The sequence below is a fragment of the Pteropus medius genome, unplaced genomic scaffold (genome assembly GCF_902729225.1).
Source record: "Pteropus medius unplaced genomic scaffold, Ma_sr-lr_union100, whole genome shotgun sequence".
In the NCBI taxonomy this organism is placed as follows: domain Eukaryota; kingdom Metazoa; phylum Chordata; class Mammalia; order Chiroptera; family Pteropodidae; genus Pteropus; species Pteropus medius.
Window position 1 is genome coordinate 166,948 of NW_024345602.1, and position 23,698 is coordinate 190,645.

Genomic DNA, 23,698 nt, shown 5'->3' on the forward strand with positions numbered 1-23,698 from the left:
CACCGCCAATGTGTGACTGTTGCCCCCATGAATAGATGGAAGTTTCCCTGACAAACAGACAAAACTAGAGGTGAATTAAAGATCATTGACTGCTCACATATACCATTGACTTCAAATTAGATTTGATATGTGGACTTGACATTCGATTGGAGGACAGTTAGGAGGATGTCTCGGTCACCTTCTGCTCCACGTAGAGTAATGACTTCTCTGTGTGATATGAATTTCTCAGTGATATACACTTAGCAATACAAAGGGAGCACTACATCATCCTTTCTTGTGAGGATATGGATTGGTGATAGGGACAAGGCCTATCTTTTTCTAATAAAAAGTAGAAGGGAGACTGGGACACAAAGCACTAAGTGTGTCTTCTCTGAAAACGAGTAGATAGGAGAACTTAATCCCAAGGGCAAGACTTTCCTCATGTAACTTAATTCTTAACTAGAAACCTAGGACCGTGTCTCCGGCAGCTATTTTCTATTAGGAACCAGCGTGCTGATGTTGGTTTTGCAGTTATAATCCCTACCACTATTTCAAGAAAGTAGATTTGAGGAATCAGCCCAGAGCATTTTGTACAACTTTCTCTGACATAGACTGAAAGGGTGGTATAAGCCCACAGTTTCAAGCTTGCTCTCTGTGAATAAATGTTACCTGAAGTCCTTGTCTCAAAGCAAAAGCCTTCTTTAGAGAAGAAAATATAAATCTGAACCAAGCCTGAACCCTCTAAAAGGACATAGTTAAAGCCTAGGGTCACGATGTCAAGGCAATCCAATTGGTAACAATGTCCAGTCTCAAGATCTAGGCCCACAAACATCCAGCCTGGCCCTTGTTACCTGAAACTCTTGTGGACACCTTGGCCTATAGAACCAAGCTGTAATCTCCTAGGAGAAAGAAGAAAGGAGGACTCAGTGCAAGCTTCCAAAACTGTGCTTTCATCAATGCATTTACAATAGAAATTGGGCCGATGGCACCAACACTGTGTCATCCTAACAGTACATTCAGCGCAACCTGGTCCAATGTCACCAATTTTTCTTTTAGACAATTATTGAAAGGCGAGTATACATTTCAGCACCAAGCCTTTCTGCTGGTAAGAGAAGGTAGTCGGGCACTAAAAACCCTGGCTAAAGCGTGGACTGTTCTTTAAAAAACAGATTGGAGAGCTGGAATCACAACTAAGTAGAACTCCTATTTCTAGGAAGTAAAGTGGCTACCTTGGCCAACAGAGTCTAGCCAAACTTTACATAATGAATGTCTAGATAGAGACTTGGCAAATGGTCACAAGACATTCTTGATAGGAAAAGAAAAGCCGTTCGAAGTCCATGGCCTGGGAGGCAGTCCTCTGCCGGAACTGGGGTATGTTGGGTGGACGTTTGAAAACACAGCACTATACTACACTAATCTCATATATAAAGTAAACTCATTTGCAATACGATTCATGCTCTGAAGCCTGGTTCATTCTAAGAAGAAACGTGTAAACCTACAGCCACAGCAACAAGACTGGTCACTTGATAGATATGAAATTAGTGTGAGATATTCCTTGATCCCCATTAGAAATCTACCAGGTGTTTACGTAATCTCCGTGTGATTTCCTAGTGATATCTAAGTGATTTTCAGGTCATTTCCACTTTTTTCCTTTTCACCTATTTTCAAAGAATTGTTTTCAAAACTTGACTCAAAAACTCTTATTTTCAATATTCATCATTGAGTCAGTGGCATTTAAGCAATTCTCTGTCAACAGTAGTGTCCAAAGGTCCGCATAAAAGAATAGTATGGGAGTCTCACATGAACCTGTTCAGAGTTATGCTCACAATGACTCAGCATTTTTGCTATAATACAGCAAAATGGCCTTTACAGTTTACACTGCTCTAATGTATCTTTGTCAAGTAGACTCAGCCACCAAATTATCAACACAGTTAGTGTTAGACAGCAGTTTTTATTGCGTTCCAGAGGGTTGCCTGACCACAGATCAAATCTAAGGCCAGTCATCTAACAATAAGAGTCTGTTAATCCATGCCACTGTCCTCAAGCGAACCTTTTCCAGCAGACATGACCTTTCAATTCAAGGGCCATAAGGTGGCTATGTTACACAGACACTATCATTTTCCCAGTGGTTATCGAAGTTTTACCAAGGAATGGAGAAGGGTAATTCAAAAGTGAGAGCCATGCCATCAACCCAATATCACGTGATTCTTTGTGATGCACTCAAGCCTTTCTCCTGAAGGTATGTGAATCCTACCTAGAAGACTCGTGAGTATCATGACATTCTCTAATTCTTGTGACATGATTTCCAGGCATCTTCCACTTCACTTTCTTCTACTACCCTAAAATAAGCCTGTTCAGAGCACATTGATGAAATAAACTCAATGTCAATATCTCAGTTTTCATTCCTTTGTGGTTAAGCCAATTTCTCTCAGAATTTGTAGTCTGAAGTTTTGTATAGAGAAAATCTGAGGCAGCCATTCTTTCCACCATCAAGTGGTATCCTCACAATGACTCAGCATTGTTCCTACATACAGAGAATTGGCGGCTATTGTTTCCACCACTATCCAGTCGCTGCCTCACAGCACACTCAGGCTTAATGATCAATGCCACCAATATGCGATTGTTGCCTCCACGAACAAAAGGCTGTTTTACTGAAAAACAGACAAAACTAGAGGCAAAGTAAAGATTTTTAACTGTCCGCATATACTGTTGATTTCAAATTACATTTTTAACGCGGACACGACATTTGGTTGGAGGACAGTTAGGAGGCAATAGTAATCACAAGGGAATTATACGGAGGTCAAGTGAATACCTGGAGCGATTCACGTGATTATCAAGGAAGACTCTGCAGAAATCTAGTGTCTACCAGGTGATGAGTATTGTTGCTGTGGCTGTAGGTTTTCACCTTACTTCTTATAATGAGTCAGACTTCAGTTTATGCAATATTTTGCACTCGATTGTACTCTATAATTGAGACCAGCATGGTGTTGTGTATTCAAATGTCCACATAGCTTACACTTATTCTGGCACAGTACTAGGTCTCGGGCAATGGACTTCCATTGACATTTTTTTCCTACTAGAGGTCTTGTGACCCTGTGCCATGTCATACTTCTAAAGATACATTATGTAAAGATAGGCTAGATTCTGTGTGCCAAAGTCTCCATTCTACTTCCTGGAAATAAAAGCCCAAACTATGTTCTATTACCAGAAGAAAGGCTTGGTGCTGTAAGATATGGTCAACTTTCACTAACTGTATAAAAAGAAAATTGGTGACGAGGAACCAGTTTGTGCTGAATTTACTGTTATGATGACACAAGTTGGGGTCTCCGGCCCAATTTCTCTTGTAACTACTTTAAAGGGAAGACAGTCTTGGAACCGTATACTGAGTTCTCTATTCTTCCTCCTACTAGAAGACAACTTGATTCTGTAGGCCAAGGTGTCCACAGTAGTTACTGGTAGCAGGGACCAGCCTGAATGTTTGTGGGCCTAGGTCTTCAGACTGGATATTGTTACTAATTGGATGATCTTGACTTTGTGGCCCTGATTTTAACTGCTTCCTTTTAGGTTGTCCAGACTTGGCTCAGATTTACACAGTCTCCATTTTAGTTTTTCTTCCATAAAGAAGGCTTTTGCTTTGAAACAGGGCTCCAGACAACATTTCTTCTCAGAAAACAGGCTTGGAACTTTGGATTACCCTGCCATTTCAGTCTGTGTCAGAGAAAATTGAAAGAAATGCTGTGGGCTAATTTCTCAGATCGATTTTCTAGAAATAGTGGTAGGGATTGGAACTGCAAATCCAACATCAGCACCCTGGTTCCTGATGGAAATAGAGGCCAGAAACAAGGTCTTAGGTTTCTATATGAGACTGAAATTGTAGGAGGACAGGCTTGCCCTTTGGATTAAGTTCTTCTATATACTCATTTGCAGAGAGAACAGACTTAGTCTTTGGGTCCCAGTCTCCCTTCTACTTTTCATTAGGAAAAGGCCTTGTGCCTTAGGCCCATGTCACCAATCCATATCCTCACAAGGGAGAGTGATGTAGTGCTCCCTTTGTAGTGAGAAGTGCATATCATTCAAAAAATTTTCATCAACACCGAGAAGACATTAGCCTACATGGAGCAGATGATGGGTGAGATAGCCTCCTAACTGTCCCCTAATCGAATGTCGTGTCCACATTACAAATCTAATTTGAAGTCAACAGCATATGTGGGAAGTCAATGATCTTTAATTTGCCTCTAGTTTTGTCTGTTTGTCAGAGAAACTGCCATCTGTTTGTGGCGGCAACAGTTGCACGTTGGCAGCATTGATCATTGAGTCTGAGTGTGCTATGAGGCAGCAACTAAATAGTGGTCGATACGATAGCCGCCATTTACCTGTATTGTAGAAAAATGCTGAGTCATTGAAGGATACCACTTGATGGCAGAAAAAAACAGCTGCCTCAGAATTTCTCTATACTAAACCTCAGACTACAAACTCTGTGAGGACTGGCTTAACCACCAAGGAAAGAAAACTGAGATATTGACATTGAGGCTGTTCCAAAAAGTTTTCTGAATAGGCTTATTTTAGCCTATCATAGGAAAGTGAGTTAGAAATCGACTGGAAATCTCGTAACAAGAATTAGGGAATCTCGTGATACTCACAAGGCTTTCCTGTGGGATTCACATGACGAGGAAGAAACTGCACTGAGGGCAACACACAAAAATCATATGAAATTGGGGTGATGATATGGCACTCACTTTTGAGTGACCATTGTACATTCCTTGTTAAAATTCACATATGCACTGAGAAAATAATATTACCTGTGCAATATAGTCACCTAACAGCCCTTCAATCGAAAGGTCATGTCTGCATGAGAAGCTTGCTTGAGGACAGCAGCATAAGCTAATACAAACTTGTCATTAGGTAACTGACCGGAGGTTTCGTCTCTGGTCAGGCAACCTGCTTGTATACAATGGGAGCAGCAGTCACACATTAACTGCTTTGAAATTTAGAGGCTGAGTCTAAATGCAATAGCTACCATACAGCAATTGAAACTCTAAGCGCTATTTTGCTGTATTATAACAGAAATGCTGAGTCATTGTAAGCATAATATTACCTTAATGGTTCTGGTTGGAGTTCCACGCTATTCTTGAAGGTGAACCTTAGGCTGCTACTGTTGAGAAGAAATTGCTTAAAGGCCAATAAATCAATGCTGAAATATTGAAAATAACTGTTTCTGAGAAGTGTTTTGAACACACTTGTTTGAGGATAGGTGAAGAGGAAAAAGGGGAAGTCACCAGAAAATCACGTAGTGATCACATGGAGTAATTACATGGAGGGCAAATGAATACCTAGAGAAATTCCCATTGTGATCACGAAGAACCCGGAGGAATTTGGTGTCTATCAGGTAATGAGTCTGGTAGCTGTGACTTTAGGTTTTCACCTTACCTCTTATAATGAATCAGGTTTCAGTTTACGAGATGTTTTGCACTTGAGTGTACTCTGCAAAAGAGATCGGCATGGTGTTGTGTATTGAAACGTCCAAACAACTTACCCTAGTTCCAGCAGAGGACTGGTTTCTGGGCCATGGACTTCCATCGACATTTTTTTCTACCAAGAAGTCTTGTGACCGTGTGCCACGTCTTCTATGTAAAGATCCATTAAGTAAAGTTAGGCTAGATTCTCTGTGCCAAGGTCTCCACTCTACTTCCTTGAAATAAAAGCAACATTTGGCCGTTCTTCCAGGCTCTCAAATCAATTATCTTACAAAAGATTTCAGGCTTTGATCAGGTTTCTTAGTTCTCAAACTATGTTCTATTACCAGAAAAAGGCTTGGTGCTGTAAGGTATGGTCACCTTTCAATAATTGTCTAAAAGGAAAATTGGTGACATGAAACCAGTTTGTGCTGAATGTACTATTATGATGACATGGGTTGATGTCTCCGGCCCAATTTCTATCTTAAATACTTTAAAGGGAGGAAAATCTTGCAATCATGCACCAAGTTCATCCATTCACCCTCTTTCTAAGAGATGACAGCTTGAATCTGTAGGCCAAGGTGTCCACAGTAATATCAGGTAGCAGGGACCAGGCTGCATGTTTGTGGCCTAGGTCTTCATACTGGATATTGTTAACAATTGGATGATCTTGACTTGGTGGCCGTAAAGTTTAACTTTCTTTTAGGTGGTGAAGGCTTGGTTCAGATATTCACAGTCTCTTTTATTTTTTCTTCCATAAAGAAGGCTTTAGCTTGAGCCTGGGCTCCAGGCAAATTTGTTCATAGAAAAGAGGATTAGAACTTGGGCTTACACCACCATTTCAGTCTAAGGTGAAGAAAGATGGAAGAAATGCTGTGGACTAATTTATCAGATCTAGTTCCTGGAAGTAGAAGTAGGGATTGGAACTACAAATCCAAGGTCAGCACCCTGTTTTCTAATAGGAAATAAAAGCTGGAGACGAGGTCCTAGTTTTCTAGATAAGACTCAAATTACATAAAGTCTGCCTTTAGGATTAAGTTCTCCTATTTACTAGTTTTCGAAGAGGACAGGCTGAGTGCTTTGGGTCCTAATTTCCCTTCAACTTTTTGATAGGAAAAGACAGACCTTGTGCCTTGGACCCATGTCACCAACCATATCCTCTAAGTGAGGATGATGTCATGCTCCCTTTGTAGAGACAAGTGCAAATCACTGAGAAGATTCACATCAGCACTGAGAAGTCGTTAGTCTACGTGGAGCAGAAGGTGCCAGAACAGCCTTCTAAACATCCTCCAATTGAATGTTGTGTCCACATTACACATCTAATTTGAAGTCAACGGTATGTGTGGGCAGTCAATGATCTTCAGTTCACCTCTAGTTTTGTCTGTTTGTCAGAAAATCTGCTTTCTGTTCGTGGAGGCAACAGTCGCACACTGGCATAGTTGATAATTGAGCTTTAGTGTACTGTGAGGCTGCGACTTGATAGAGGTGGAAACTATAGCTGCCATTTTTCTGTATTGTAGGAAAAATGCTGAGTCATTGTGAGGATACCACTTGATGATGGAAAGAATGGCTGTCTCAGAATTTCTCTATACCAAACCTCAGACTACAAATTCTGAGATGGACTAGCTTGACCAATAAGGACAGAAATCTGAGATACTGACATTGAGGCTGTTCCATCAAGGTGTTCTGAAGATGCTTATTTTAGCATAGCAGATAAAAGTGAAGTGGAAGTCGCCTTGAAATCTCTTAACAAGAATTAGGATACCTCTCGATACTCACGAGGCCTCCCTGAGGGATTCACGTGACCTGGAAGAGACAAGCCTAAGGGCACTCACGAAAATCACGTGAAAGTGGTGTGATGGTGTGGCGCTCACTTTTGAGGCATCCTTCTTCATTCCTTGGTAAAATTTAGATAACCACTGAGGAAATGATAGTGCCTGTGTAACAGCCACCTAAAGGCCCTTCAATTGAAAGATCATGTCTGTAGGAGCAGGTTTTCTTCATGATGGCAGCATAGGTTAACAGATAATTGTTAGATAAATGACCTAGCTTTTATCTGTGGTCAAACAACCTTCTTGAATGCAATGGAAGCTGCAGTCAAACATTAACTGTGTTGATATTCGGAGGCTGAGTCTGCTTGTCAAACTACTTTAGAGCGGCATAAACTGTTAGCACCAATTTGCTGTATTATAGCAAAAATGCTGAGTCATTGTGAATATGAATCGTATTGCAAATGAGTTTACTTTATATATGAGATTAGTGTGGTGCTGTGTTTTCAAACGTCCACCCAACTTACCCCAGTTCCGGCAGAGGACTGCCTTCTAGGCCACGGACTTCGAACGACTTTTCTTTTCCTATCAAGAATGTCCTGTGACAGTTTGTCAATTCCACTACCTAAAAATTTGCTATGTAAAGTTAGGCTAGATTCTATGGGCCATGGTCTCCACTCTACTTTCAAGAATTAGGAGCTATAATTGGTTGTGATTCCGAGCTCCCCAATCGAGTTTTTAAAACAACAATCCAAGCTTTGGCCAGGTTTCTTAGTGCCCCACTACCTTCTCTTACCATAAGAAAGATTTGATGCTGCAAGCTATGGTCACCTTTCAATAATAGTCTAAAAGGAAAATTGATGATGTGGGACCAGGTTTTGCTGAATGTACTGTTAGGATGACACAAGGTTGGTGCCATCGGCCCAATTTCTATCGTAAATGCTTTCAAGTGAGTACAGTCTTGGAGGCATGTACTGAGTCCACCATTCCTCCTCATCCTAAGAGATGACAGTTTGATTCTAAAGGCCCAGATATTCACAAGAGTTTCAGGTAACAAGGGCCAGGCTGAATGTTTGTGGGCCTAGATCTTGAGACTGGAAATTGTTACCAATTGGATGGCCTTGACATTGTGAGCCTGGGCTTTAACTATGTCCTTTTAGGAGGTCCAGCCTTGGTTCAGATTTCTACAGTCTCCATTTTATTTTTTCTCACCTAAAGAATGCTTTTACTTTGAGGCAACATTTGTTCACAGAAAACAGGCTTGGAACTGTGGACTCATGCCACCCTTTCAGTCAACGGAGAAAGTCATAAGAAATACTCAAATCTCCTTTCTGGAAATACAAGTAGGGATCGTAACTGCAACCAAGGACAGCACACTGGATCTCAATAGGAAAGGCAGGCAGGAGACGAGTCCTAAGGTTCGAGATAAGACTCAAATTACATGAGGACAAACTTGCCCTGAGGTTTAAATTATCCCATCTACTAGTTTTCAGAGAGATAGGCTTAGTGTCTTGTGTCCCAGTCTCCCTTCTGCTTTTTGTTAGGAAAAGACAGGCCTTCTGCCTTGGGCCCATGTCACCAATAAACGTACACACAAGGGAAGATAATGTAGTGCTTTCTTTGAAGTGACCAGTGCATATCACTGAGAAAATTCACATCAGCACTGAGAAATCATTAGTATGGGTGGAACAGAAGGTAGCTGAGACAGAATTCATACCGATCTCCAATCGAAAGTCATATCCCCATTACAAATCTTATGTGAAGTCAACGGTATATGCAGGCAGTCAATGAGCTTTAATTTGCCTATGTCAATGGAGGCAGAAATCACACATTGGCTGAGTTTATAATTGAGTCTAAGTGTGCTGTGAGGAAGAGAATGGATAGCGGTTGAAACCATAGCTGTCATATTGCTTTATTGTAGGAAAAACGCTTAGTCATTGAGAGGATATATCTTCATTGCAAAAAGAATGGTTGCTTAAGAATTTCTCTATATAAAACTGCAGACTAAAAGTCTTCGAGAGACAGGTTTAACTTATATTGAAAGAAAGCTGAGATACTGACATTGAGGTAGTTTTTCAATGTGTGCTGAAAAGACTCATATTAGCCTAGCAGAGGTAATGAGGTGGAAGTCCCCTGGAAATCCCTTAGCAAGAATGAGAGAATCTCTCGATACTCACGAGGCTTTCCTGCAGGATTCATGTGACCAGGAAGAGACTGGCCTGAGGGTAACACATGGAAATCAGGTGAAATTGGGGTGATAGTGTGGTGCTCACACTTGTGTAACCCTTCTTTTCTTGGTGAAATATAGATAACCACCTAGAAAATGAGATTACCTGTGTAACACAGTTACCTAACAGCCCTTAATTCAAAAGGTCATATCTGCATGAGAAGACATGCTTGGGGTAGGTAGCATAGGCTAACATACACTTGTCCTTAGGTGACTGCACTGAGGTTTCGTCTCTGGTCAGGCGACCTGCTTGTATTCAATGGGAGCAGTGGTCACACATGAACCATGTTAAAATTTAGAGCCTGAGTCTGAATGACGAAGATGTCTAAGAGTGGTGGAAACTCAAAGAGCCATTATAGTGTAATGTAGCAGAAATGCTGAGTCATTGTGAGCATAACCTTTAACAGTTCTGGTGGGAGATTCACGCTATTATTGAAGGTGAATATTAGGCTACTTCTGTAAAGAAGAAATTGCTTAAAGGCCAATGACTCAATGCTGAAATATTGAAAGTGAGTGTTTATGAGACATGTTTTGAAAACACTTGTTTGAAAATGGGGAAAGAGGAATAAGGTGGGAATCACCGAAAATCACTTAGAAATCACTAGGGAATCACATGGAGATCAAGTAAACACCTGGTGTAATTCACATGGGGATTAATGAATACCCCACACTAATCTGTGTCTACCAAGTGACCAGTCTTGTTACTGTGGCCATAAGTTTTCACTGTCCTTGGTAGAATGCACCAGGCTTCACAGCATGAATCGTACTGCAAATGACTTTACCTTGTAGATGAGACTGGCACGATGTTCTGTTGTCAAACGTCCCCCCAACTTACCTTAGTTTCATCAGAGGACTGCCTATTAGGCATGGACTTCCAACGACTATTCTTCTCCTACAAAGATGTCTTGGAGCCATTTGCCAAGTCTTTTACCTACAGATTCGTTATGTAAAATTAGGCTAAATTCTGCAGGGAAGAGTCTCCACTCAACTACATAGAAATAGGAGCAATACTAGGTTGTCATTTCAAGCTCCCCAATTGAGTTTTTTAAAGGACAGTACAGGCTTTGGCCAGGTTTCTTAGTGCCCAACTACCTTCTCTCACCTTAAGAAAGGCTTGGTGCTGCAAGGTATGGTCACCTTTCAATAATTGTCTAAAAGAAAAATTGGTGACGGGACCATGTTGTGCTGAATGTACTGTTATGATGACACAGGGTTTGTAAATGCTTTCAAGGAGCACAGTGTTGGAGGCATGTCCCGAGTCCTACATTCTTTCTCCTCTAAGAAGATGAGAACTTGTTTCTATAGTCTCAGGTGTGCACAAGAGTTTCAGGTAACGAAGGCCAGGTTGGATATTTGTTGGCCTAGCTCTTGAGACTGGACAATGTTACCAATCGGATGGTCTTGATGTTGTGGGCCTTGATGTTTGATATCCTTTTAAGAAGTCCAGGCTGAGTTCAGATTTTCATAGTGTATGTTTTATATTTTCTTCCCTAAGGAAAGTTTTTTGAGATAAGAACTTCAGGCAATTTTTGTTCACAGAGAACAGCCTTGAAACTATGGGCTTACACCACTCTTTCAGTCTATATCAGAGAAAGGCGGAAGAAATGCTCTTGACTAACTTCTTAAATCTACTTTATGAAAATAATTGTAGATATTGTAACTGCAACCAAGGACAGCACACTGGAACCTAATAGGCAGGAGGCAAGGTCCTATGTTTCTAAATAATATTTAAATTACATGAGAACAGACTTGCTATGTGGTTTAAGTTATCCTACCTCCTAGTTTTCAGAGATGATATGCTTAGTGCCTTTGTTCCCAGCATCCCTTCTAATTTTGTTAAGAAAAGATAGGCCTTGGGCCTTGGGCCCATGTCACCAATCCACAAATTCACAAGGGAAGATGATGTAGTACTTTCCTTGAGGTGGCGAGTGCATATCACTGAGAAAATTCACATCAACTCTGAGAAATCATTAGTATGTGTGGAACCGAAGGTGACTGAGACAGACTTTGCACAGACCTCTAATCTAATATGTCCATAGTACAAATCTTATGTAAGGTCAATAGTATATGTGGACAGTCAATGATCTTTAATTTGCCTCTACTTTTGTGTGTTTGTATCAAAAATTGCTTATGTCAGTACAGGCAGAATTCTCACATTGGTTGCTATAATAATTGAGCCTGTGAGTGCTGTGAGAAAGTGAATTGATAGCGGTTGAAATGATAGCTCCCATATTGCTTTATTGTATTAAAAATGATGAGTCATTGTGAGGATACCTCTTCATTCCAAAAGAACGGCTGCTTAAGAATTTCATTATATCCAAAGAAAGACTAAAAATCTGCGAGAGACTGGCTTAACTGATTTTTTTAAAAAAAGCTGAGATACTGTCATTGACGCAGTTTCTTAACGTGTTCTGAAAAGGCTTGTATTCGCCTCTCAGTGGTTATGAGGTGAAAGTCACCTGGAAATCCTTTACAAGGAATGAGGAAATCTTGCGATACTTATGAGGCTTTCCAGCAGGATTCACGTGACCAGGAAGAGACTGGCCTGAGGGCACACAGAAAAATCACATGAAAGTGGGGTAATGGTGTGGCGCTCACTTTTGTGTTACCTTTCTACATTCTTTGGTACAATTCACATAAGCACTGAGAAAATAAGACTATCTCTCTTACATAGTTACCTAACAACCCTTCATTCGAAAGGTCATTTCTGCATTAGAAGACTTGATGTGGACAGCGACATAGGTTAACCCACACTTATCTTAGGTAACTGCCCTGAACTTTCTCTTTGGTCACGCAATTTGCTTGTATACAATGAAAGCAGCGGTCACACAGTAATAGCTTTGAAATAAAGAGACTGGGTTTGATTGACAAAGCTACCTTAGAGCGATAAAAACTGTAAGTGCCATTATGCAGTATTGTAGCAGAAATCCTGAGTCATTGTGAGCATAATCCTAAATGGTTCTGGTGGGAGATCCACGTAATTCTTGAAGGTGAACCTTAGGCTACTACTGTCAAGAAGAATTTGCTTAAAGGCCAACGACTCAATGCTGAAATATTAAAAATAAGAGTTTATGAAAGGTGTTTTGAAAACAGTTGTTTGAGGATAAGTGAAAAGGAATAAGGTAAAAGTCATCTGAAAATCACGTAGTATTAACCAGGGAATGATAGAGAGGTGAAGTGAATGATAGGGAGGGATGATGTGGGCGTTAAGGAAGACTGCAGGAATCTGGTGTCTACCAGGTGACGTGTCTCGCTGTGGTTGTAGGTTTTCACTTTACCTCTTACAATGAATCAGGCTTCAGTTTGTGAAATATTTTGCACTGTGTACCCTGTAAATGAAATCTGCATGGTGTTGTGTATACAAATGTCCACACAACTTACTCTACTTCTGGCAGAGAATTGGGTCCTGGGCCATAGACTTTCATCAACATTTTTTCCTACCAAGAAAGTTTTGTGACCGTGTGCCACATCCTCTATCTAAGATCCGTAAAGTTAGACTAGATACTGTGTGCAAAGGTCTCCTACCTGCTTCCTGGAAATAAAAGCACTACTATGCCTTGCTTTTAAGATCTCCAATTGAGTAATTTGTAAAACAGTGCAGTCTCTGATCAAGGTTTTTTTTGTGTGCAAACTTTTTTCTATTACCAGAGGAAAGGCTTGGTGCTGTAAGGTATGGTCGCCTTTCAATAATTTTCTAGAAGGAAAATTGGTGACCTGGAACCAGTTTGTGTTGAATGTACTGTTATGATGACACAAGTTGGTGTATTCCACCCAAAATCTATCATAAATACTTTAAAGAGTACAGATTTGGAACCGTGCATTGAGTCACGCTTCTTCCTGTATCTAGAAGATGACAGCTTGATTCTATAGATTAAGGTGTCCATCATAGTTTCTGGTAGCAGGAGCCAGGCTGTATGTTTGTGGGCCAAGGTCTTCAGATTGGATATTGTCATCAATCGGATGATCTTGAGGTTGTGGCCCTGAGTTTAACTGCTTCTGTTTAGGTGGGCCAGGCTTGATTCAGATTTCCGTAGTCTCTGTTTTATTTTTTCTTCCATAAAGAAGGCTTTGCTTTAGCCAGGGCTTCAGGCAACATTTTTCACAGAAAACAAGCTTTGAAGTTGAGCTTATGCCACCATTTCAGTCTATGTCAGAGAAAGTCAGAAGAAATGCTGTGGGCTAATTTCTCAGATCTACTTCCTGGAAATAGGGGTAGGGATTGGAACTGCAAAACCAAGGTCAGCACCCTGGTTCCTAATAGGTAATAGAGGCCGGAGACAAGGTCCTGGGTTTCTAGATAAAATTCAAATTACATGAGGACAGGCTTGCCCTTTGGAGTAAGTTTACTGATCTACTCGTTTTCAGAGAGTACAGGATTAGTGCTTTGGGCTGAGACAGCCTCCTAACTGTCCTTCAATCAAATGTTGTGTTCACATTACACAGCTAATTTGAAGTCAACGATATGCACAGGCAGTCAACGATCTTTAATTCACCTCTAGTTTTGTCTGTTTGTCAGGAAAAATGCCTTCTGTTTGTGGAAGCAACAGTTGTACAATGACGGCGTTTATGAGTGAGCGTGAGTGTGCTGTGAGGCCATGACTGGATAGTAGTGGAAACAACAGCCACCAATTTTCTGTATTGTAGGAAAAATGCTGAGTCATTGTGAGGATACCACTTGATGGCAAAAGAATAACTGCCTCAGAATTTCTCTTTACCAAACCTCAGACTGCATATTCTAGAGGGACTGGCTTAGACACAAAGGAAAGAAAGCTAAGATATTAAGATGGCAACAGTTCCATCATAGTGTTCTGAAGAGGCTTATTTTAGCCTAGCAGAAGAAAGTGAAGTGGAAGTTGCCTGAAAATCTCATACCAAGAATTAGAGAATCTCGTGATACTCACTAGACTTTCCTGTGGGTTTCAGGTGACCAGGAAGAGACTTGCCTGAGGGCAGCACACGAAAATCACGTGAAATTGGGGTGATGGTGTGGTGCTCCTTTTTGTGTTACCCTTCTACATTCCTTGGTAAAATTCACATAAGCACTGAAAAAATAAGATTAACTGTGTAACTTAGCCACCTAACAGCCCTTCAGTCGAAAGGTCATGTCTCCATGAAAAAGACTTGCTTGAGGATAGCGGCATAGGCTAACACACACTTGTCTTAGGTAACTGCCCTGAGGTTTGTCTCTGGTCAGGGAACCTGCTTGTATACAATGGTAGCATCAGTCACACATTAACCGTGTTGAAATTTAGAGGCTGAGTCTGAATGACAAAGCTTCCTTAGAGCGGTGGAAACTCTGAGCGCCATTATGCTGTATTGTAGCAGAAATGCTGAATCATTGTGAGAATAACCGTTATAGGTTCTGGTGGAAGATCCATGCTATTCTTGAAGGTGAACCTTAGGCTACTGCTGTCAAGAAGAAATTGCTTAAAGGCCAATGACTCAACACTGAAATATTGAAAATAAGAGTTTATGAGACGTGTTTTGAAAACACTTGTTTGAGGAGGAAGCTGTCTCTGCAATATTCTGCTCCTTGTAGATAATGACTTCTCATTGTAGAGGAGAATTTTCTCATTGCAATGCACTTTTAACTACAAATGGAGCACGGTATCATCCTCCCTTGTGAGGATATGGATTGGTGAAATGGGCCCAAGGCACAAGACCTGTACGTCCTAAAAAAAGTTGAAAAGAGACTGAGACCCAAAGCACTAAGCCCGTCCTTTCTGGAAACTAGTAGATAGGAGAACTTAGTTTAAACAGTAAGCCTGTTCTCTTGTAATTTGAGTCTTATCTAGGAAACTAGGACCTCGTCTCTTGCCTCTATTTCCTATTAGGAACCAGTGTGCTGATCTTGGTTTTCTCGACATTAGTGACCTAAAGTTCACCTTCAAGAATAGCGTGGATATCCCATCTTTAAGGGTTATCCTCACAATGACTCAGCATTTCTGCTATAATATAGCCTAATGGCGCTTAGAGTTACCACTGCTCTAAGGTAGCTTCGTCAATCAGACATATCCTCTGAATTTCAAAGTGGTAATGTGAGACTGCTGCTCCCATTTTATACAAGCAGGTTGCCTGACCAGAGACCAAAGCTCAGGGCAGTCACCGAAGACAAATGTGCATTTTCCTGTGCCGCTATCCTCAAGCCAGTCTTCTCATCTTCCCTTATGAGGATGTGGATTGGTGACATGGCTCCAAGACACAAGACTTGTCTATTCCTAAGAAAAATGAAAAGAGAGTTGGGAACCAAGGCACTAAGCCTATGCTTCCTGAAAAGTAGTAGATAGGATAACTTAAACCACAAAATACGTCCTTCAGGTAATTTGAATCTCATCTTGAAACCTCAGACCTTGTTTCCTGCTTGCATTTCCTATTGGAATCCAGTGTGCTATCCATGGTTGCAGTTACAATCCCTACCTCTATTTCCAGAAAGTAGATTTGAGAAATTAGCCCAGAGCATATCTTAAGACTTACTCCAACACAGACTAATTGGTGATGTAAGCCCACCATTCCAAGTTTGTTCTCTGTGAACAAATGTTGCCTGAAGTTCTTGTCTCAAAGCAAAAGCCTTCTGTAGGTAAGAAAAAATAAAACGGAGACTGTGGAAATATGATCCAAGCATGAATCTTCTAAAAGTACATAGTTAAAGCCTAGACTCACAATGTCAAGAAAATCCAATTGCTAACAATATCCATTCTGAAGACCTAGGCCCACAAACATTCATCTAGGCCCCTGCTACCTGAAACTATGTTGGAAACTTGGCCTACAGAATCAAGCTGTCGCCTACTAGCAAGAGGAAGAAAGGAGGACTCAGTGCATGCCTCCAAGACTGTACTCCTTTGAAAGCATTTATGATAAAAATTGGGCTGATGGCACCAACCCTGTGTCATCCTAATAATACTTTTGGCACAACCTGATTCCACGTCACTCATTTTCCTTTTAGACAATATTGAAAGGTGACCATATTTTGCAGGACCAAGCCTTTCTTCTGGTAAGAGAAGGTAGTGTGGGCACTAAGAAACCTGGCCAAAGCCTAGACTATTCTTTAAAAAACTCAATTAGGGAGCTTGAAATCACAATCATGCATTGCTCCTATTTCTAGGAAGTAGAGTGGAGACCTTGGCCCACAGAATCTAGCCCTAGTTTGCATAACGAATCTTTAGGTAGAGGACTTGGCAAACGGTCACAAGACATTCTTGGTAGGAAAGGAAAAGTCATTGGAAGTCCATAGCCTAGGAGTCAGTCATCTCCTGGAACTGTAGTACGTTGGGTGGATGTTTGAAAACAGAACACCACGTCAAACTCATATGTAAGGTAAACTCGTTTGCAATACGATTCATGTCTGAAGCCTGGTTCATTACATGAAGTAAGTGAAAACCTAAGGCCATAGCAACAAAAACAGTCACTTGTAGATACCAGATTAGTGCGGGGTTATCCTTGATCCCCATGTTAATTCCACCAGGTGTTTACTAAATCTCCGCGTGATTCTCTAGTGATTTCTAAGTGATTTTCAGGTGATTTCCAGCTTATTCCTTATCCCTTATTTTCAAACAAGTGTTTTCAAATCTCGTCTCATAAACTCTTATTTTCAATATTTAGCATTGAGTCATTGTTTTTAAGCATTTCCCTGTTGACATTAGTGGCCAAAGGTCAGCATAAAAGAAAAGTGTGGGAGTCCCACATGAAGCCGTTCAGAGTTATACTCACACTGACTCAGCATTTTTGCTATACTACAGCAAAATGGTGCTTACAGTTTACACGGCTCTAAAGTAACTTCGTCAAGCAGACTCAGCCTCCAATTATTAATGCAGTTAATATTTGATAGCAATTCAAAGGAGGTCAAGCAAGTTACCTGACCACAGATAAAACCTAAGGCCAGTTATCTAACAATTGTCTGTTAACCTATGCCGCCACCGTCAAGTGAATCTTGTCATACCTACATGACCTTTCGATTGAACGGCTGTTACCTGGCTATGTTCCACAGACACTACCATTTTCTCAGTGGTTATCTAAATTTTACCAAGAAATGGACAACGGTCACCCTAAAGTGAGTGCTACACCATCTACCCAATATCATGTGACTCCCTATCATGCACTCAGGCATGTCTCTTGATAGTTATGTGAATCTAGCTAGGAAGCCTAGTGAGTATCATGAGATTCTCTAATGCTTATGACGAGATTACTGGGCGACTTCCACCTCAATTTCCTCTGCTAGGCTAAAATCAGCTTCTTCAGAAGACATTGATAGAATAGCCTCAATGTCAATCTCGGTTTTCTTTCTTTGGTGGTTAAGCCAGTCCCTCTCAGAATTTTTAGTCTGAGGTTTGGCATAGAGAAATTGTGAGGCAGCTATTTCTTCTGCCATCAACTGGTATCCTGACAATGACACAGCATTTTTCCTACAATACAAAAAATTGATGGCTATTGTTTCCACCACTATCCAGTCACTGCTTCACAGCACACTCAGGCTCAATGATCTACGCCACCAATGGGCGACTGTTGCCTCCACGAACCAAAGGCAGTTTTCCTGTCAAACAGAAAAAACTAGAGGCAAATTAAAGATCATTGTCTGCCCTCATATATCGTTGAATTCAAATTCTATTTGTAATGTGGACACGGCATTTGATTGGAGGAAAGTTAGGAGGCTGTCTCGGCCACCTTCTGCTCCATGTAGACTAATAATTTCTCAGTGTTGATGTGAGTTTTCTCATGATATGCACGTTTCACTACAAAGGGAGCACTACATCACCCTCCATTGTGAGGATATGTTTTGGTGACATGGACCAAGGCACAAGGTCTGTCTTTTTCTAACAAAAGTAGAAGGGAAACTGGGAACCAAGGCATTAAGCCAAAGCTCTCTGAAAACTGGTAGATAGGATAACTTAAACCACAGGACATGTCTGTTCTCATGGAATTTGAGTGTTATCTTGAAACCTAGAAACTTGTCTCCTGCCTGCATTTCCTATTGGGATCCAGTGTGCTGTCCTTGATTGCAGTTCCAATTTCTACTTCTATGTCCAGAAGGTAGGTTTGAGAGATTAGCACAGAGCATTTCTTATGACTTTCTGTGATATAGACTGAAATGATGGTGTAAGCCCATATATTGAATAATATTCTCTGAACAAATGTTGCCTGAAGTCCTTGTCACAAAGCAAAATCCTTTTTAGGAAAGAAAAAATAAATCAGAGATTGTGGAAATCTGAACCAAGCCTGGACCTCCTAAAATGACATAGTTAAGCCCAGGCCCACAACGTCAAGACCATCCACTTGTTAACAATGTCCAGCCTCAAGACCTAGGTCTACAAACATCCAGCCTGGACCTTGTTATCTGAAACTCTTGTGAACACCTTGGTGTATAGAATCAAGCTGTCATCACCTAGGAAGAGGAAGAATGGAGATCTTGGTGCACTCCTCCTAGATTTACTCCTTTGAAAGCATTTATGATAGAAATTGGGTCGAAGTGCCAACCTTGTGTCATCGTAACTGTACATTCAGCACAAACTGGTCCCACACCACCAATTTTCCTTTTAGAAAGGAAAGGCAGCACCAAGCCTTCCTTCTGGTAGGAGAAGGTAGTGTGGGCACTGAGAAACCTGGCCAAAGCCTAGACTGTTCTTTAAAAACTCGATTGGGGAGTTTGGAACCACCATCAGGTATTACTTCTACTTCTGGGAAGAAGAGCGGAGACCATGGCCCACAGAATCTAGCCTTACTTTGCATAACGAGTCTTTAGGTGGAGGATTTAGGAAACGGTTTGATGGTGTGGTACTCAGTTAGGAAAACAAGATTTTCTTGGTAGGAAAAGAAAAGTCATTGGAAGTGCATGCCTAGGAGTCAGTCTTCTGCTGGAACAGGGGTAAATTGGGTGGAAATTTGAAAACACTACACCAGACTAATCTCATATATAAGGTAAACTTGATTGCAATGTGATTCATGCTCTGAATCCTCGTTCATTATATGAAGCAAAGTGAAAACCTATGGCCACAGCAACAAGACTGGTCACTTCATAGATATCAGATTAGTGAGAGGTATTCCTTGATCCCCATGTGAATTTCACCAGTTGTTTACTTGATCTCCGTGTGATTCTTTAGTGATTTCTAAGTGATTTTCAGGTGATTTCCACCTTATTCCTTTCCCCTATTTTCAAACAAGTGTTTTCAAAACTCATCTCAGAAACTCTTTTTTTCAATATTTAGCATTGAGTCATTAACATTTAAGCAGTTCTCTGTCGATATTTGGCCATAGGTCCACATAAAAGATAGTGACTCACAAAAGATAGAGGCTCACATGAAACCATTCATAGTTATACTCACAATGACTCAGAATTTTTGCTATAATACAGCAAAATGGCACTTACAGTTTACACTGCTCTAAAGAAGCTTCATCATGGAGACTCAGCCACCAAATATCAATGTAGTTAATGTTTGGCAGCAGCTTCCATTGTAGTCAAGCAGGTTGCCTGACCACAGATGAATCCTAAGGCCAATTATGTAACAACAATTGTCTGTTAACCTATGCCTCCATCCTCAGGCAAAACTTCTCATGTAGACATGACCTTTCGATTAATGGCCGTTAGATGGCTATGTTCCACAGACACTGTAATTTTCTCAGTGGTTATCTAAATTTTAGCAAAGAATTGAGAAGGATAACTAAAACTGAGTACCACACCATCAAACCAATATCACGTGACTCCCTGTGATGCCCTCAGGTCTGTCTCTGGACGGTCACATGAATCTCGCAGGGAAGCCTCATGAGTATCTCGAGATTCTCTAATTTTTGTTACGAGATTTCCAGAGGACTTCCACCTCACTTTTCTCTACTAGGCTACAATCAGCCCCTTCAGAACACGTTGGTGGAAGAGCCACAGTGTCAAAATCTCGGATTTCTTCCTTGGCGGTTAAGCCAGCCCCGCTCAAAATTTGTAGTCTGAGGTTTGGCATAGAGAAATTCTGAGGCAGCTGTTCTTTCCGCCATCAAGTGGTATCCTCACAATGACTCAGCATTTTTCCTACACTCCAGAAAATTTGCAGCTATTGTTTCCACCACTATCTAGTTGCTGCTCACAGCACACTCAGGCTCAATGATCTATGCCACTGATGTGCGACTGTTGCCTCCAAGAACATAAGGCAGTATTCCTGACAAACAGACAAAACTGTCTGCATATACCGTCGACTTCAAATTAGATTTGTAATGTGGACACAACATTCGTTTGGAGTTATGAGGCTGTCTTGACCACCATCTGCATCACATAGACTAATGACTTCTCAGTGCTGATGTGAATTTTTTCAGTGATATGCACTTTTCACTACAAAGGAAGCACAACATAATCCTCCCTTGTGAGGATATGGATTGGTGAAATGGGCCCAAGACTCATGGCCTGGCTTTGCCTAACAAAATTAGAGAGGAGACTGGGACCCAAACCTAACCTACTCTCAAAACTAATAGATAGGAAAACCTAATCCAAAGGGTAAGACTATCCTCATGTAATTTGAGTCTTATCTGGAAAACTACAACCTTGTCTCCTGCCTCTATTACCTATCAGGAACTAGAATGCTGATCTCGGTTTTGTAGTTCCAACCCTTCCCCCATTTTCTGGAAGTAGATCTCAGAAATTAGCGCACAATATTTCTTCAGACTTTCTCCAACATAGACTGAAATGGTAGCGAAAGCCCAAGTTCCAAGCCTGTTTTCTGTTATCAAATGTTGCCTGGAGCCCTAGCTCAAAGCAAAAGTCTTCTTTATGGAAGTAAATATAAAGTGGAGATTGTGGAAATGTGAACCAAGCCTTGACCACCTAGAAAGGAGCAGTTAAACTCAGGGCCACTACGTCAAGATCATCCAATTGGTAACAATATCCAGTCTGAAGACCTAGGTCCACAAACATGCCGCCTGGCCCCTGCTACCTGAAACTGCTGTGGATACCTTGGCCTACAGAATTAAGCTGTCATCTCTTTGAAGGAGGAAGAATGAAGGACTCAGTGCATGGTTCCAAGACTCTCCTCCATTGAAAGTATTGATGATAGAAATTGGGCCAAAAACACCACCCTGTGTCATCATAACCATACATTCAGCACAAACCGGTTTCACATCACCAATTTTACTTTGGTACAATTATTGAAAGGTGACCATACTTTATTGCACCAAGCCTTTCCCCTGGTAACAGAACATAGTTTGGGAACTAAGAAACCTGGTTCAAAGCCTGAGCTGTTTTGTAATTCACTCAATTGGAGAGCCTGGAAGCACGGCCAAGCATTGCTTTTATTTCCAAGAAATAAAGTGGAGAATTTGGCACATAGAATCTCGCCTAAATTTACTTAACGAATCTTTAGATAGAAAACGTGGCCCACAGTCACAGGACCTTTTTGGTTAGAAAAAATGTCGATGGAAGTCCAAGGCCCAGGACCCAGTCCTCTGCCAGAAATAAGGTAAGTCCTGTCGATGTTTGAATACATAACACCATGTGGGTGTCTTTTACAGTGTACACTCGAGTGCAAAACATTTCAGAAACTGTAAGAGGTAAGATGAAAACCCAAAGCCACAGCAACCAGACTCATCACCTGGTGTACACCAAATTCCTGCAATGTCTTCATGATCATCATGTGAAGTTCTCCAGATATTCACTTGACCTCCATGTAATTCCCTGTTGATTACTACGTGATTTTAAGGTGACTTCTACCTTTTTCCTCTTCTCCTATCCTCAAACAAGTGTTTTCAAATCACGTCTCATAAACAATTATTTTCAATATTTTAGCTTTGAGTTATTGGCCTTTAAGCAATTTCTTCTCACAGTAGTAGCCTAACTTTCATCTTCAAGAATGAACCAGGCTTCAGAACATGAATTGTATTGCAAACATGCTTACCTTATATATGACATTGGCGTGGTGTTGTATTTTCAAATGTCCACCCAACTTCCACAAGTTCCAGCAGAGGACAGCCTACTAGCCACAGACTTCCAACGACTTATCTTTTCCTACCAAGAATGTCTTGTGACCGTTTGCCAAGTCCTCTACCTAAACATTCGTTATGTAAAGTTAGGGTAGATTGAGGGCCAAGGTCTCCACTCTACTTCCTAGAAATAGGAGCAATACTTGGTTGTGATTCCAAGCTCCTCAATCAAGTTTTTTTAAAGAACAGTCCGGGCTTTGGCCAGGTTTCTTAGTTTATACACTACCTTCTCTTACCAGAAGAAAGGCTGGGTGCTGCAAAGTATGGTATCCTTTCAATAATTGTCTAAAAGAAAAATTGGTGACCTGAGACCTGGTTGTGCTGAATGTACTATTAGGACTACACAGGTTTGGTGCCATTGGAAATATTTCTATCGTAAATGCTTTCAGGGAGTACAGTCTTTGAGGCATGCATGGCACATAGCATTCTTCATCGTCCAAGGAGATGACAGCTTGATTCTATATACCAATGTGCCCACAAGAGTGTAAGGTAACTTGGGCCAGGCTGGATGTTTGTAGGCCTAGTTCTTGAGACTGGATATGTTACAATTTGGATGGTGTTGACGATGTGAGACTGGGCTTTATCCGTTAAAAGGTCCAGGCTCGGGTCTGATTTCCACAATCTCCATTTTATATTATCTTCCTTAAAAAAGCCTTTTGCTCTGAGACAAGTACTCCAGGCAACATTTGTTCACAGGATACAGGCTGGGATCTCTTGGCTTACACCATCCTTTCAGTCTATGTCAGAGTAAGTCATAAGAAATTTTCTGGGCTAACTTCTCAAATCTACTTTCTGGAAATAGAGGTAGGAATTCTCACAGCAAGCAAGGACAGCTCACTGGATCCCAATAAAAAATGTAGGAGGGAGACAAGGTATTATGTTTCGAGATAAGATGCAAATTCCATGAGGAAAGACTTTCCCTGTGGTTTATGTTATCCTATGAACTAGTTTTAATAGAGAATAGGTTTATTGTCCTAGTTTCCAATCTCACTTCTACTTTTTGTTAGGTAAAGACCAGCCTTGTGCCTTGGACCCATGTCACCAATGCACATCCATACAAGGGAATATGATGTATTGCTTTGTTTGATGTGACGAGTGCACATCACTGAAAAAATTCACATCAAGACTGAGAAATCATTAGTATGTGTGGAACAGAAAGTAGCTGAGACAATCTTAGTACTGACTTCCAATCGAATGTCATGTCCTCATTAGAAATCTTAAGTAGGGTCAACGCAGAAGTTGCACATTGGCCGCGTTTATAATTGAGTCTGAGTGTTCTGTGAGGCAGCGAAAAGATAGCGGTCGAAACCATAGCTGCCATGTTG